Raw genomic sequence first — 15,210 nt, forward strand, 5'->3', positions numbered from 1 at the left:
CAGAAATGTGTCCCTTTGCAAAATCAAACACTGACAAATAAGAGAGCGCGACACTGTATGATTTCTAGAGCTGATATAGGGCAATTTGTTCAGCAGAGTGATGTAAGCTTCGTTATGATTGCATCATCCATGACTTCTAGGAATAACATGATGCAATTCATATCATGTATGACGCAATACCAGCTTCAGATTGCATCATTCATTGTTTTGCCTAAAATGCAAGTACTGTCCATACCCAGTCATAGATTTATTCATAGATCCAGTCAAAGATGTATTTTAGTCATTTCTGGTTTAAATTGAGATCCCTTCCCTTTATAACTCACTTATCCTCTGCTATTCCCAAGTCAAGGGTCGTATATACTGACCCAATAGCATAATTTGAAAACTAGAGCCAATCAACAATTTTAAGCATCATTTTCATTCTCAGTGACCCAGAATTAGTGAAGTTGGACTACATTTATTTCAGAAGCATTTTGGCTGTGTTACAGTTCTCTCTTATAGTGCTGATGACTTAGCTTAACTGCAACATCAAGTTTGTGCTAAATGAATCAGGTTCATGCTGGACCAAGCTATGAACTATATATATTTAACTGGAAGAAACTTTCAAAAAGCAAGAGTGTCAGATGTCTTGAAAAGCTGAAGACATCTCATTTTGGCAGCTCTTTCATCCTGGAGAACAATCACTTCTTCTACCGCCTCATCTCAGCACTCAATTCAATTTTTAGAAGGTCACTATTAGTAATGTCCCAAATTTCTACATATGAAAAGGTGGCAGGGCTGTTAGAACATCAGAAAAACTACAGATGAAAATAAAATACAATAGCTCTGTTTTGAATTCAGCATTTGATTTATTTTCTCTTTTAATTGGTACAATACTGTAAAGCCGAACTGTTAAATGTTTGAATTTGCCTTTGTTTGAATGTTTATTTGCATTAGGTTGATTGTTCCACCTCTTTCTTTGAACGTTTGCTTCTCTTTTAGGAAATGGAGTTGAATTCTGGAGTTTATGAAAGACTCAGGTCATGTTATCCTTCGAACAGGTAATGAGAAGAAAGGAACATTTTTAGTCTAGTAAAATTTCTTAATTCATGGCTGGGTTCCATTGATCAAATGCAGTACATAATCTAGAAGGAAAGGAAGGTTTAAAAAAAAAGTACAGACCAAAGTGTGTTTCTTGGAATAACCATTCTCTGCACAATGGAGGAATATGAGATCATTCCAGTGTGAATGTTGGACATTATATCCTTAATGTCACTGTTTCTGGCACTCAGCAAATAGCATATGCAGTGGTCTAGCGGTTAGAACCCTTGACAACACACATCTGAATAACATCAGAAATGTTCAAAGAATGCAAATATAGATCTTTAAGGGTAAAGTATTTCAGTCCTTAGTCCTGTCGTTAATCATCCAATCATTGGTGAGTTTTAGGAGACTGAATGGCAAAATGACAGCTCATGGTTGTTTCAAATTCTTTCAGCTAGATTTCTCATCTTGGCTAGTAGCTAAAAATCTATTTTTTTTTCCTTATGAGCCTATACATTTTTCCATTTTCAAAAAAACAACCACCCGCTTCTTAACATCAGGTCTCAAGAGGAGCCTCAAGCCCATTGGACCCTTTTGTCTCCATCAGGAATTTGTCAGCAATGCCTGTCCTGCTCAGTTTTATTTTATTTATCACAGAATTCCTCACTACTAGCTTTTTTGGAACACTTAATGGATTAAAATCTAATTCTGTCAGCCAATGGCAAAACAAATGCAGAATGACAGCTTTGGAAACAATGTATTGTTCTAAATACTTACAGCAGGTTCACCTTGACCGAGTGTCATAACATAATAGGATGCTCTGTCATACAAGGATCACCTAATGCTGTTCTTATGGAGGATGAGCCCAGGAATGGAAGTAACATGACAAGCTGTGATATGCCCCAATCCTTTCAAACCTGCCAAGGTGGAATGCAGAAAAGAGAGCCAAGAAGGAAGAGATGAAAGTTTAAGGCAACAACAGAGTCCTTGAAGACAGCATGTGTTTTTTTTAACCGTGGCTGATAGACACGGCATGACTAAATAGCTAAATATGAGGTTAATTAAAAACAAACAGTTCCTTTCTAAAAAATGTATTATTGACCAAAAATATTATTTTCTCAGGAGCTTGTTACATGAGCATTATTAACTTGATTGAGCATTATTAGCATGTCAATCACTTCCAGGCTATTTTTATAACCTTGTGCATGTTGTTTTATTGCAATATACACAGATAGAAATGTAGATACACATGGTACATAGTGCAGGAATTCATAATCTCTACTGACAATATATTTTTTGTAGTGGCTGGGGCCAGAAAGAGGTTTCAGGAGGGCCTTTGTATGGAACAGAGATGGGAATTCAGCACTGGCCTACCTCTTTCTCTTTTGTTCCTCCGACTCATGATACTATCAGAGCCACCTATCTATGAATTCAGAGAGACTCTTCAGTAAGTATTACGGTATTTGTTACTACACTTAGATGGGCCAATGTGAAATATAAGCGGAATCATGCAAATCAAAGCAATGTGTGTCTTACCTTGGTATAGATCTATTAAATGGAGTGAGAATGGCTACAGGTCAAGCTGGTCAGATTCGTGCCTATGAAGTTGACTGAGTGATCCAGAAATGGATGACCATGGATAACGTATCAATTGTCTCATTGAATGGTACTTCACAAAGAGCTTGATGAAAATTTTCAAAACTTTGATCTTAAAAAGGGAGAAAATGTTAGCAAAACAATATTACCTGTTTTTTGACCAGCTCTACTCAGAATATAAAGAGAACAACCCAATGTATTTCCAGGAATGTTATCTGTTTATTCAGTTACAATGTAAGTACTTCACCAGATATAATATCCCACTGAAATACATTTTATACTTTATTTACAGATGCATTTATGTGTGATCCACCTGTATAGTCCTTTGTCCCTCTGTGATAGCATATCCCAGTATACTCCGAGATCAAATTGGTTGCCATTGTATATCACAAAGAAGCCATTTAATTAATATGCAAAACACAAAATCTGTTTTAGTTTTTGAAGTCAATGGAGCTACACCATTTTGCATAAACTGAGTTTCTGGTCCTTTGTTTTTCTGAAGTTCAGTAAACTGCTTTTTTGTTTTATTTTATCTGAATTATGAACTTTTTTGTATTCAGATTACCAGTCACACAGTAAAAAACAAATGAGATAGGTTAACTGAAAGTTTAATACTTCATTCCCTTTCCTGTTTTAGATTTAGATGCATCAGCAGCTGAGTTATAAAGCCCCATTTTCATAGATTTACAATGTATTTGGGTCATATATTTTTCTCCTGGCAACATTCCATCTTAAATCTCAGTTTAGGAGCAATCATTTTTTTTTATAAGTTTATAAATCAATTCGCCCCTTATGAAACGTGCCAGATTGACAGCCTGGAAGACTATCATTTACCGACATAACAGAAAATACAGGCATTTGCAGTGCAAGATTCCTCATGTCACCATATAACTGTGCAGGAGAGATCATCTCTAGAGCAAGCAAATAGTTCAAATTCCCTGCCCATTCAGTCTTTGGTCACTCTTCTATCAGTCACAAAGGGTGCGGACTATTTGCTAATTGGGGTAGCAGTTAGCATGATACCTACAGCTAAGAACTGGACTAAGATCATAGACTACACGCAATGAGTTTATCTGATTGGAAAGATTTATTCTCATTACTAGAATGGATACCAGTAGCTATTTTTTAAAATCAAAACTGCCTGTTTTGGTGTTCACAAAAAGTGTGATATGCAGAGTGCTGTAATTTGACAAAATTTAGATTTTTTAAATAATGCTGGGTCCTATTAGGATGCCTTTAAAAATGGTGGCAAATTTCTGCATCACTTAAGCACATTTCAAGCTAGGTTGGCTAGTTGCGATTGTCCACCTAGTCACACAATATTAGCTTGGGTTTCCAAGATTGGCTGAACTGTCTATGTGGCCAGGAGGGTGAGCAGGATGCATTTTGCTTCATTTTATCAGAGGAAGTGGCTGCATTTTGTGTGTTTTCCCCGAGACCATCAGGAAAAAGATTGCAGCAGAAGCAGCTCTGCACCGTTCCTGCTGCACAGGTGGAGAGGGAATTGCTTATCACTTCCCTCTGCAAAGACCATTAGAATTAGAGGGAGGTCTGGAATCCCTTTTAAATAGAAAAGAGCAAAAATAAATTCATATGGTATCTTAGATAGGTCATGGTGGATGCAACAAAATACATGTAATAAACACAAATGTGTATACAAACACTCACTTATTATACATAAACCTGTGTGCATGAACACACATATACACACACTCACTCTGCACACCCACTCATCTGGAAACAATCTCCCACTGGAGTCAATACTTCTCAGGCCTGGTCCACACTACGTGTTTATACTGAATTTAGCAGCGTTAAACCGATTTTATGCTGCACCCGTCCACACAACGAAGCCCTTTATATCGATATAAAGGGCTCTTAATACCGATATCTGTACTCCTCCCCGACAAGGGGAGTAGCGCTCAACTCGGTATTGCCATGTTGGATTAGGGTTAGCGTGGCCGCAAATCGATGGTATTGGCCTCCGGGAGCTATCCCACAGTGTACCATTGTGACCGCTCTGGAAAGCCATCTGAACTCAGATGCACTGGCCAGGTAGACAGGAAAAGCCCCACGAACTTTTGAATTTCATTTCCTGTTTGGCCAGCGTGGAGAGCTCATCAGCACAGGTGACCACGCAGAGCTCATCAGCACAGGTAACAATGCAGTCTCCTGAGAATCGAAAAAGAGCTCCAGCATGGACTGCACGGGAGGTACTGGATCTGATCACTGTATGGGGAGACGATTCCATGCTAACAGAACTCCGTTCCAAAAGACGAAATGAAAAAACATTTGAAAAAATTTCCAAGGCCATGATGCAGAGAGGCCACACCAGGGACTCAGTACAGTGCCATGTGAAAGTTAAAGAGCTCAGACAAGCCTACCAGAAAACCAAAGACGCAAATGGAAGGTCCAGGCCAGGGCCGAAAACATGCCGCTTCTACGCTGAGCTGCATGCAATTCTAGGGGGGTCCACCACCACTACCCCACCCCTGTCCGTGGATTCCGAGGTGGGGGTGGTAATCGCAGCCATGGCTGAGGATTCTGCGGACGGGGAAGATAAGGATGAGCTTGTAGAGAGCACACAGCACTCCGTTCTCCCCAACAGCCAGGAGCTTTTTCTCACCCTGACGGAATTACCCTCCCAGCCCTCCCAAGCAACTATCCCAGACAATGAAGCCATGGAAGGGACCTCTGATGAGTGTACCTTGTAAATATAAGACATGGTTTAAAAGCAAGAGTTTTTCAATGATTAATTTGGCCTGAGGACTTGGGATGCATTCGCGGCCAGTACAGTTACTGGAAAAGTCTGTTAACATGTCTGGGGATGGAGCGGAAATCCTCCAGGAACATCTCCATGAAACTCTCCTGGAGGTACTCCAAAAGCCTTTGCAGAAGACTTCTGGGCAGCGCTGCTTTATTCCGTCCTCCATGGTAGGACACTTGACCAAGCCATGCATGTAGCAAGTAATCTGGTATCATTGCATGACAAAGCCTAGCTGCGTATGGTCCCGGTGATTGCTGGCATTCAAGCAACATCCGTTCTTTATCTCGCTGTGTTATCCTCAGGAAAGTGATATCGTTCATGGTAACCTGGTTGAAATTCAGGAATTTAAGTAAGGGGACAGAGATGGCCATTCCTACTGGGCTGTTTGCCTGTTGCTTAAAAGAAATCCTTCGCTGCAGGTAGCCAAGCGGGAGGAGGGGGGGGGCGCGACTGGCGCTGCGCTTTTCCGCGTTTGGCTAGCAGGGATCTTTCCTGCTACCAGCCACGCAGTTGGGGAGGGGTGGAAAGGGGGGTGTTTAGCAGTGATCTTCCATGATACCAGCCACGGGGTGGTTTCTGCTGCTGCATGTTAACAGGAAAGAAGCAGCACTCAATGGGCTTTGCTTGCTATTTGGGAAAGGAGGGCGCTGGATAGATGAAGGCTGCAGAAGACGAAAGACAATGGCTTACCATGGCTGCATGCAAGCAGAATTCTGATGCCCGGACCTGCGTCTGTGATCTGTAACACCAAAGCTGCAGGCACTCAATATTAAGAAGCAAAATGCGACCTTGTAGTGAAAACGCATGTGCTATGTAAGGTGAATAGTGTTGTTCACCGTGAAAGAGTATGACCATTGTTCTCTAAAATGTATCTTTTAAAATACTTCTCTCCCTTTTTTCCCTCCCTCATGCAACTGCAAATTTTTCAAGCATTCCTACTCCATTCCGAAGGCTATCTCAGATAAGGCGGCGGAAAAAAAAGACGCGAGAAGAAATGTTTTCGGAAATCATGGAAGTGACCCGCAATGAAAGAGCGCATCTGAATGAGTGGAAGGACGTGGTAGCAAAGTACAGGAAAAATGCCATTGACCGTGAGGACAGGAGGGACGAACGTGAGGACAGGAGAGATGCTCGAGGTGAGAGGAGAGATGCTCGAGATGAGAGGTGGCGGCAGGAAGATCAGCGGTGGCGGGATGCAACTCTGGGGCTGCTGCGTGATCAAACTGACATGCTCCGGCGTATGGTGGTGTTTCAGGAACGGCAGCAGGATCACAGAGTGCCGCTGCAGCCCCTGTATAACCACCCTCCCCCCTCACTATGTTCCTTAGCCTCCTCACCTGCCAGACGAGTAAGAACTCGTGGGGGTAGGCTCCGTGCACCCGCCCACTCCACCCCAGTGAACAGCCCAACCAAAAGGCTCTCATTATTATGAAATTATGAAATTTTTATAGTTGCCTTTTACTTCCCTACTATTCTCCTCTGAAACCCCACCCAGGCTACCTTGTCAGTTCTCTCCCTCTTTTTATAATTAAGTAATAAAGAATACATGATTTTTAAACTAGAGTGACTTTATTTCCTTAGAAAGCAAGCTGTGATCGAAGGGGGGTGGTGGTGGCTTACAGTGAATGAGTCAATCAAGGGGGGGAGGGTTTCATCAAGGAGAAAGAAACACAGCAGTCACACCGTACCCTGGCCAGTGATGAAACTGGTTTTCAAAGCTTCTCTAATGCGCACCGCTTCCTGGTGTGCTCTTCTAATCTCCCTGGTGTCTGGCTGTGCATAATCAGCAGCCAGGTGATTTGCCTCAGCCTCCCACCCCACCATAAAGGTCTCCCCCTTACTCTCACAGAGATTGTGGAGCACACAGCAAGCGGCAATAACAATGGGGACATTGGTTTGGCTGAGGTCTGAGCGAGTCAGTAATGTGCGCCAGCGCGCCTTTAAACGGCTAAATGCACATTCTACCACCATTCTGCACTTGCTCAGCCTGTAGTTGAACAGTTCCTGACTACTGTCCAGGCTGCCTGTGTATGGCTTCATGAGCCATGGCATCAAGGGGTAGGCTGGGTCCCCCAGGATAACGACAGGCATTTCAACATCCCCAACTGATATTTTCTGGTCTGGGAAGTAATTCCCTTGCTGCAGCCGTTTAAACAGAGTAGTGTTCCTGAAGACGCGAGCGTCATGAACCCTTCCTGGCCATCCCACATGGATGTTGGTGAAACGTCCCTTGTGATCTACCAGTGCTTGCAGCACCATTGAAAAGTACCGCTTGCGGTTTATGTAGTGGGTGCCCTGGTGCTCCAGTGCCAAGATAGGGATATGGGTTCCATCTATCGCCCCACCACAGTTAGGGAATCCCATTGCAGCAAAGCCATCCACTATGACCTGCACATTTCCCAAAGTCACAACCTTTCATAGCAGCAGCTTAGTGATTGCTTTGGCTACTTGCATCACAGCAGCCCCCACAGTAGATTTGCCCACTCCAAATTGATTCCCGACTGACCAGTAGCTGTCTGGCATTGCAAGCTTCCAGAGGGCTATTGCCACTCGCTTCTCAACTGTGCGGGCTGCTCTCATCTTTGTATTCTAGTGCTTCAGGGCAGGGGAAAGCAAATCACAAAGTTCCATGAAAGTGCCCTTCCGCATGCGAAAGTTTCGCAGCCACTGTGAATCATCCCAGACCTGCAAAACTATGCGGTCCCACCAGTCTGTGCTTGTTTCCCGGGCCCAAAATCGGCGTTCAATGGCTAGAACCTGCCCCATTACCAGCAGGATCTCCAAAGCGCAGGGGCCCGCAGTTTGACAGAATTCTGTGTCCATGTCCTTATCACTCTCGTCGCCGCGCTGCCGTAGCCGCCGCCTCCTCGCCTGGCTTTGCAGGTCCCGGTTCAGCATTGAGTGCACGATAATGCACGAGGTGTTTAAAACGTCCATGATTGCTGTCTTGAGCTCAGCAGGGTCCATGCTTGCTGTGCAATGGCGTCTGCACAGTTCACCCAGGAAAAAAGGTGCGAAACAGTTGGCTGCTGCTGCTTTCACGGAGGGAGGGGTGAGGCTGTACCCAGAAGCACCCGCGACAATGTTTTTTGCCCCATCAGGCACTGGGATCTCAACCCAGAATTCCAATGGGCGGGGGAGACTGCGGGAACTATGGGATAGCTATGGGATAGCTACCCACAGTGCAACGCTCCGGAAATCGACGCTAGCCTCGGTACATGAACGCACACCGCCGAATTAATGTGCTTAGTGTGGCCGCGTGCACTCGACTTTATACAATCTGTTTTAAAAAAACGGTTTATGTAAAATTGGAATAATCTTGTAGTGTAGACGTACCCTCAGTGCATGACTGAAGTCCTATAGGAAATAGACACAAACTACTCCAGACATTAAGGTAAATACAAACACCAGCTGAAAAGCGTTTGCAAGGCCACCCAGAGGATTCCGGGGGCCTGGGGTCTTTGGCAGCGGGGGGCCCCCGCTTCGGCGGTAATTCGGCGGTGGGGGGTCCTTTCATTCTGGGACCTGCTGCCAAAGTGCCCCGAAGACCCGTGGCGGGGACCCCCCGCCGGCGAATTACCGCCGAAGCGGGACCCGCCGCCGAAGTGCAGCCGGGTCTTTGGTGGTAATTCGGCGGCGGGTCCCGGAACGGAAGGGCCCGCTGCCGCTGAATTACCACCAAAGACCCGGCTGCACTTCGGCGGCGGGTCCCGCTTCGGCGGTAATTCTCCGGCAGGGGGGGTCCTTCCGCCCCGGAGTGGAAGGACCCCCTGCCAGTGAAGCCGGGAAGCAGAAGAAGCTCCGGGGGCCCGGGCCCCATAAGAGTTTTCCGGGGCCCCCGGAGCGAGTGAAGGACCCAGCTCCAGGGCCCCTGAAAAACTCTTGTGGGGGCCCCTGCGGGGCTCAGGGCCTGCGGCAAATTGCCCCTCTTGCCCCCCCCTCTGGGCGGCCCTGAGCATTTGTAAAGCTACACTCGACCCGTCTCTGATAGCGTCTACTGGTTTCATTGAGAGAGAGAGAGAGAGAGAGAGAGAGAGAGGTGCATTGACATGAGTGTTTTTAATTTCAACATTTATTTTCCTTTTTGTATGCACTGAAATGGAATAAACCACAAGCAAGCAGACAGCTAATTTAAACTCAGCCTCACGTGGGATGGGAAATAAAAAAATAAGATGAACCATTTCATTCTACAGAAATGTGTAACCAAGAGAGTTTGTCAAGCTACCACCAGGGGAGGACAGAGCCTGTATCCACTTTGACATTGGATGAAGCAGAACTGTACCATGAAACTCTATTATTTATTTATGCTGTGAAGCAAAACTTCAACATTCCTTTCATTTCACTCTTTTTCAGTGCTTGGTACAAACTAGGTTAGATCTGTATTTCAAAACAAAACTCAACTAGAAACGATCAGTGATTGCTGCAAGGAATAGTAAAATGTGCCACCATCTCTAGCACAAAAAGCCTTGGTAGGTAGCTTGAAACTCTTAGTTCAAACAGCTACTTCCATTGACCCTCTAACATGAATTTAGTTTACACAAGCTTGAGTAGTCAAAATAGGAGCTGTAATCCTATATATTTTTCTATTTGTACTTTTAGGAAACTTGAGGAACTTACTGCTCTTTGGATCCAGTTGACTGCTGGAGGCTACTTACATCATAAACCGGTAAGTCTCATGCTCTAAATGTGTCTGAACTACGGGGCTTGGTGACCATTAAAAAAAAATCTGAACTGTTTAAAAGATTGTGAGAGGAAGGAAGCCAAAGGCAGGCTATTTCAGTAAAAATTATGTTTGAAGTTTAAAGTAAAAAATTGGTTTCTTGTGTTATTCCACAGTTTCCAAATTGTAACATCACCACATATGAGATCATTCCATTATGTCAGTTTGTCAGTGAGTACATGGGAAGACCATAAGACAAAAAAAGAATATGGAAAAAGAAGAGGAGTAAATTCTTGCATTGTAATGAAGAACAGAGATGTGCTCGGATGAAATACAAGAGATCTAGCATGAAATTTACCCCTGTGCAGAGAGCTAGCACAAGACTTAGGGCTTGTCTACACTATAAAGCCTTGGCCAGTATAGCTATATAGCAGGGGTAGGCAACCTATGGCACGTGTGCCAAAGGCGGCACGCGAGCTGATTTTCAGTGGCACTCACACTGCCTGGGTCCTGGCCACCAGCCCGGGGGGCTCTGCATTTTAATTTAATTTTAAATGAAGCTTCTTAAACATTTTAAAAACCTTATTTACTTTACATACAACAATAGTTTAGTTATATATTATAGACTTATAGAAAGAGACCTTCTAAAAACGTTAAAATGTATTACTGGCACGCGAAACCTTAAATCAGAGTGAATAAATGAAGACTCGGCACACCACTGAAAGGTTGCCGACCCCTGCTATATAGGATTCTTGCACCAGCATAGCTATATCACCTTGCCAAATGAGATTAGCTATGCGCTCTTCTATTAGCATAGTTGTATCTACCCAGGAGGAGAGGGGGTGTCAGCATAGCTGTGTTGGCTCGAGGGGGTGACTTTTCCCCACATTCCTAGCTGACATAGCTAGATCAGCAAAACTTTGTAGTATAGACCTCATCTTTTCCAACATGTAAGCCCACTTAAGCCTTCTGCCCACGTGTGAATTTCAACCCCAGTTATGTTAAAAATTGTACTAGTGAGATTGGTATAGCTACAAAGCACCACTGTACAAGTTCTGAGCACTGGGACATCAGAGTTCCTCCTACTAAAAAGAACAGAACTACTCATCAAATTAAATGGATTAAAATCTGGTTAGATCACAAACACAAGCAGATGGGATTCATAAGACTGCATGCAGCAGCCAAGCATATTTATGGCATCCCAGTGAAATGACAAAACATTTTGCATAACACAAGAGTGTGGCAACTTTAGAAAAGATAAATACTGTAATTTCAGAAAGTTGAAGGAAACCGAGTGTAGCATACCAGCCTTCAATAACATATCCAGAGCCAAAACACAAAACTTTTTTCCCCCTAATTATAAAAGAATGGCACAGATTTGAAATGCACAGTACTATACTTAAGAGAAGAGCTTTTGGGGTATGCATGTGCATAAGGTGAGTTTTTTCTAACCAAACCTTTTCTGCTTTCCCAGTGGGATGGTCCAAGTCCCTCCCCATGCTGAAATGTCATTCTGCCTACATGCTCATGCTTAACTTTAAGCATGTGAGTGGTCCCTGGGACTTCAAGGGCAGTACCAATGAGCATAAAGCTACTCACATGCTTTAATGTTTGTTTGTACTAAAGTCTAGCAAACCTAATCAATGAGGCTACTTGTATGTAAGGGTTTGCAGACAAGGCCCTGGAAGGTGCATACTGAACCACGTATAGGTTCTGCAGTGCAATGTCAGGAATGCCAGCAAACAATGAGGTATGACATTTAGTTGGGGCTGGTGCTGCTTTGAGCAGGGGGTTGAACTAGATGACCTCCTGTGGTTTCTTCCAACCCTAATCTTCTATGATTCTATGAAAAGCATCCCTTCAGCATGTTAGCATGATGCCACGTTAATGCCATTCACAAATGACCACCACTTTAACAACATCAGTTATGTGTATTGTGGTAGCACCTAGCCTAGAGGCACTAGACTCTTTGTTATATATTTGAACAGTGCCTAATGCAAAGAGACCCTCCCTGACTTGAAGAGCTAATTAAACAGCCTCAAATGACAGCGCTGAGTGCATTAATAGTCCTACACTTTCTTCAGTACTGGGAAAAACTAATGGTCATGAATAATAAATACTATTGTAAACTGAGGGGTGGTCAAACTGATGGAACAGAGAGATTGTAGTATATACTTATCTATCGGTCTATGCAAGGCATGCATGATTTGTTAAACCATTTCCATTTAATTGTTTTAAATATGAAAATATTAAAATTTGTATTTACATCATTTATACATGGGAGGGATTTTATTGTGTTGGTGCATGAAAGCTAGATTCTGTTTTTTCCCCCCTATATTCTAGATTCAGTTTCATGAGCTCAATTTTGAAGATAATATAAGACATCAACATTTCACCTGGCCAGACTTGAATCTGACTGCACATTCAGCACAACAGATGGGCAAATACTCCTCAACATTTTTCTACCAGTACTCACTACGGTCATGTGGAAGGATGGTCCAGTGGTTAGGAGCTAGCCTGGGATGCAGGAAGCCATGACTCAATTCCCTGCTCTAGTGACAACAGACTTCCATGTTGTTGGGGAATTTTCCCCGAATTCATGTTTGATTATGCTTACTGTAAGGTTTCATATGATTTATTGAATGTTTTGCTATGTTTGTAGTTGATGTAAGGTTATGGGGATTCAAATCAAAGATGGAGTCTGAACATTCAAATTGGCATTTGTCATGAAGGACAGCAGTGACTCCATATTGGTACACCATCTTCATGGCCAGTTTCGCGTGAAAAGTAACTGACTGTGGGGTGACCAGTTCTAATTAGCTCCACCACAGAATCTTCATGCCACCAAGGTTATAAATAGACTGTGCAAAATGGACATTCTTGCTGTCCATTCGAGAGGCAGCCAAGTGCCATATTGTTTGTATGGGTGACGGACCAAGATTCATCGGATCCAGAGGGCAATAACATTGTCTTACCTGCACCCTACCTGTGTTAGAAAGCCTGACGCAGCACAAATAGACTTAATCGGTAAATTACCTGTGCCCATGGATGTCAGCACACTGCGGTCGTTCTTGGGGTTGGTTGGATTCTTGAAAGACTTTATTCACCAGTACTCCGAGATCGCCAAGCCGCTATACATGCTCCTTTGGAAAAACCAACTCTAGAGATAGGGGGAACAAGAACAGCAGTCCGTGTTTAAATTGAAGCAAGCCCTGATGACAGCACCTCCTTTGGCATACCCCCAAGTGAATAAACCTTTCCACCTACAGCTTGCCACGATGGACATGGCCATTAGTGCTGTATTGCTTCAGCAGGCAGGTACTTCAATCAAACCAGTTGCTTACGGGTCGAAAGTACTGACCGAGGTGGAGAAACAGTTCTCCAAGTGTGAAATGAACGTTCTTGCACTGGTGTGGGCCCTCCAACATTGGGAGTTTTTAATTGGGATGGCACCTGTCATATTAAAGACCGCAGATACCTCTGTGCAGTATGTCCTTTCAGGTTGGGCCAATTCTGGAAGGGTGAGCAACCCACAGCTCGCTGGTTGGACTTTGTTGCTGCTAAATAGAGAAGTGGAGGTAGAGAAGACAGACAACCACACCTGCTGCTGCATCTTTTGCACTTTGTCAATGGTCAAGATCACAAATGCCCATTGCCAGACATTATTATCCCTGCAATTAAATTCCCTTTCTAGCTTGAAACCTGCTATGATACTGCCAAGCAGTACCACCGTGACATCCGAGTGGTAGATGGGAGCAGCTTCCATCATGAAGGCAAGCCAGTCACCGGCTTTGCTGCTTTCCAGATAAACACAGACGAGGTGATTCAGGGTACAGTGAGATATCATTCAGCACAGGTCACAGAGGTGGTGGCTGTAATTGCGGCTCTTGAGTCAGCTGAGCCAGCCACCACCATAACAATCTGCACTGACTCAGACTGCATACTGCACGCCCTAATAGACTGGATGACCGTGTGGAAAGAGTGAGGGATGCTGTCAGCAGACAACAAGCCCGTTGCATACTCTGGCTACCTTCTGCATGCCTGGCACCTGGCAGAGCAATGCACTGGTGATACCTTTTCAAGCTCTGCACTCATCAGCAGAACCAGGCAGAAGTCTCGGTGCTAAATAACAGGGCTGATAAGCTGGCAAAGCAGGCGGTGCTTCTGGGACCAGAAACCTTGTGGGACAAGGTGAGCCACATCCTCAGTGAAGTCCATCCCAAAGAGGTCCATAACCATTTGGACATCAGACAGTTACAATAAAAAGACACAGAGATTAGGGAACTCCTACAGAAAGGTCAACATAGAGCTTACCATATCTCTTAACACAAGTCGGGCTACATCATGGCCACTAAACAAGACAGTGATCAGGTGCCATTGCTGGTGATTCCGGCATGCCTAAGGCTGGAAATGGTAAAGCTTGCCCATCAGCAGGGACATTTTGGCCCTGAAAAGACTATGCAAAGATTGCTGATGGTTGTTGGCCTAGTGCACAGAAGGACACGGAGGAGCACATCAACAATTGCCTTAGATGTGCACAGAGCAACCCAGACCACCAGGTGTGAAAAGGTCCAGTGCTATATCAGCCAGTCAACAGACCTTGGCACCAGGTGCAAATAGACTTTATTGGGCCACTAACACAGACAGGTAGAGGTAACATCTACTGCGTGGTCCTGGTAGACCCATTTACCAAGTGGGTGGAGGCTTACTGCACCAAAAATTGCACTGCCAGCACCACCGCTCGCGTCCTTCTGGAGCAAGCATTTAGCAGGTTCGGTCTGCCACACATAATAGACTCTGACCAGGGGCCCCATTTTACCGGGGAGCTCATGAAGCAGGTGTGTGCAGCTTTGGGAGTTCACCAGTGGTTTTATGTCGCCGGGCACCCCCAGTCACTGGGACTCGTGGAACGCACTAACCTCATTTTAAAGACCTCATTAAGAAAAGTGATTGAGACCACAGGAAAGAACTGGGATGCCAAGCTTCCACTAATCCTGACTGCTCTTCGATCAACTGTGGGCATCCATGGGAATACGCCTCATGAGGTCCTCACTGGTAGGCCAATGCGGATTCCTGAGTACTGGTGGGTGCAAGGAGGGGTGCCCACAGATGAGTATTGTCCCCGAGTTAACATGGACAACTATATCTGGAATCTCCTGGACACTAT

The 15,210-nt window shown here is 44.4% G+C and overlaps 1 long non-coding RNA gene across 1 annotated transcript in view; it reads right to left on the bottom strand.

The window, feature by feature from the left end:
- Window positions 1-888: 888 nt before the first annotated feature.
- LOC123374749 overlaps window positions 889-15,210 on the bottom strand; it is a 158,402-nt gene continuing 144,080 nt past the window's right edge. The window contains exons 2-5 of the long non-coding RNA XR_006581183.1: window positions 13,080-13,203; window positions 2,560-2,731; window positions 1,801-1,940; window positions 889-1,124 (exon numbers count right to left, since the gene is read on the bottom strand). This is a non-coding gene — a long non-coding RNA (uncharacterized LOC123374749). The remainder of the gene's footprint in view (window positions 1,125-1,800; window positions 1,941-2,559; window positions 2,732-13,079; window positions 13,204-15,210) is intronic.

Source organism: Mauremys mutica, chromosome 7 (genome assembly GCF_020497125.1).
Source record: "Mauremys mutica isolate MM-2020 ecotype Southern chromosome 7, ASM2049712v1, whole genome shotgun sequence".
Lineage (NCBI taxonomy): Eukaryota > Metazoa > Chordata > Testudines > Geoemydidae > Mauremys > Mauremys mutica.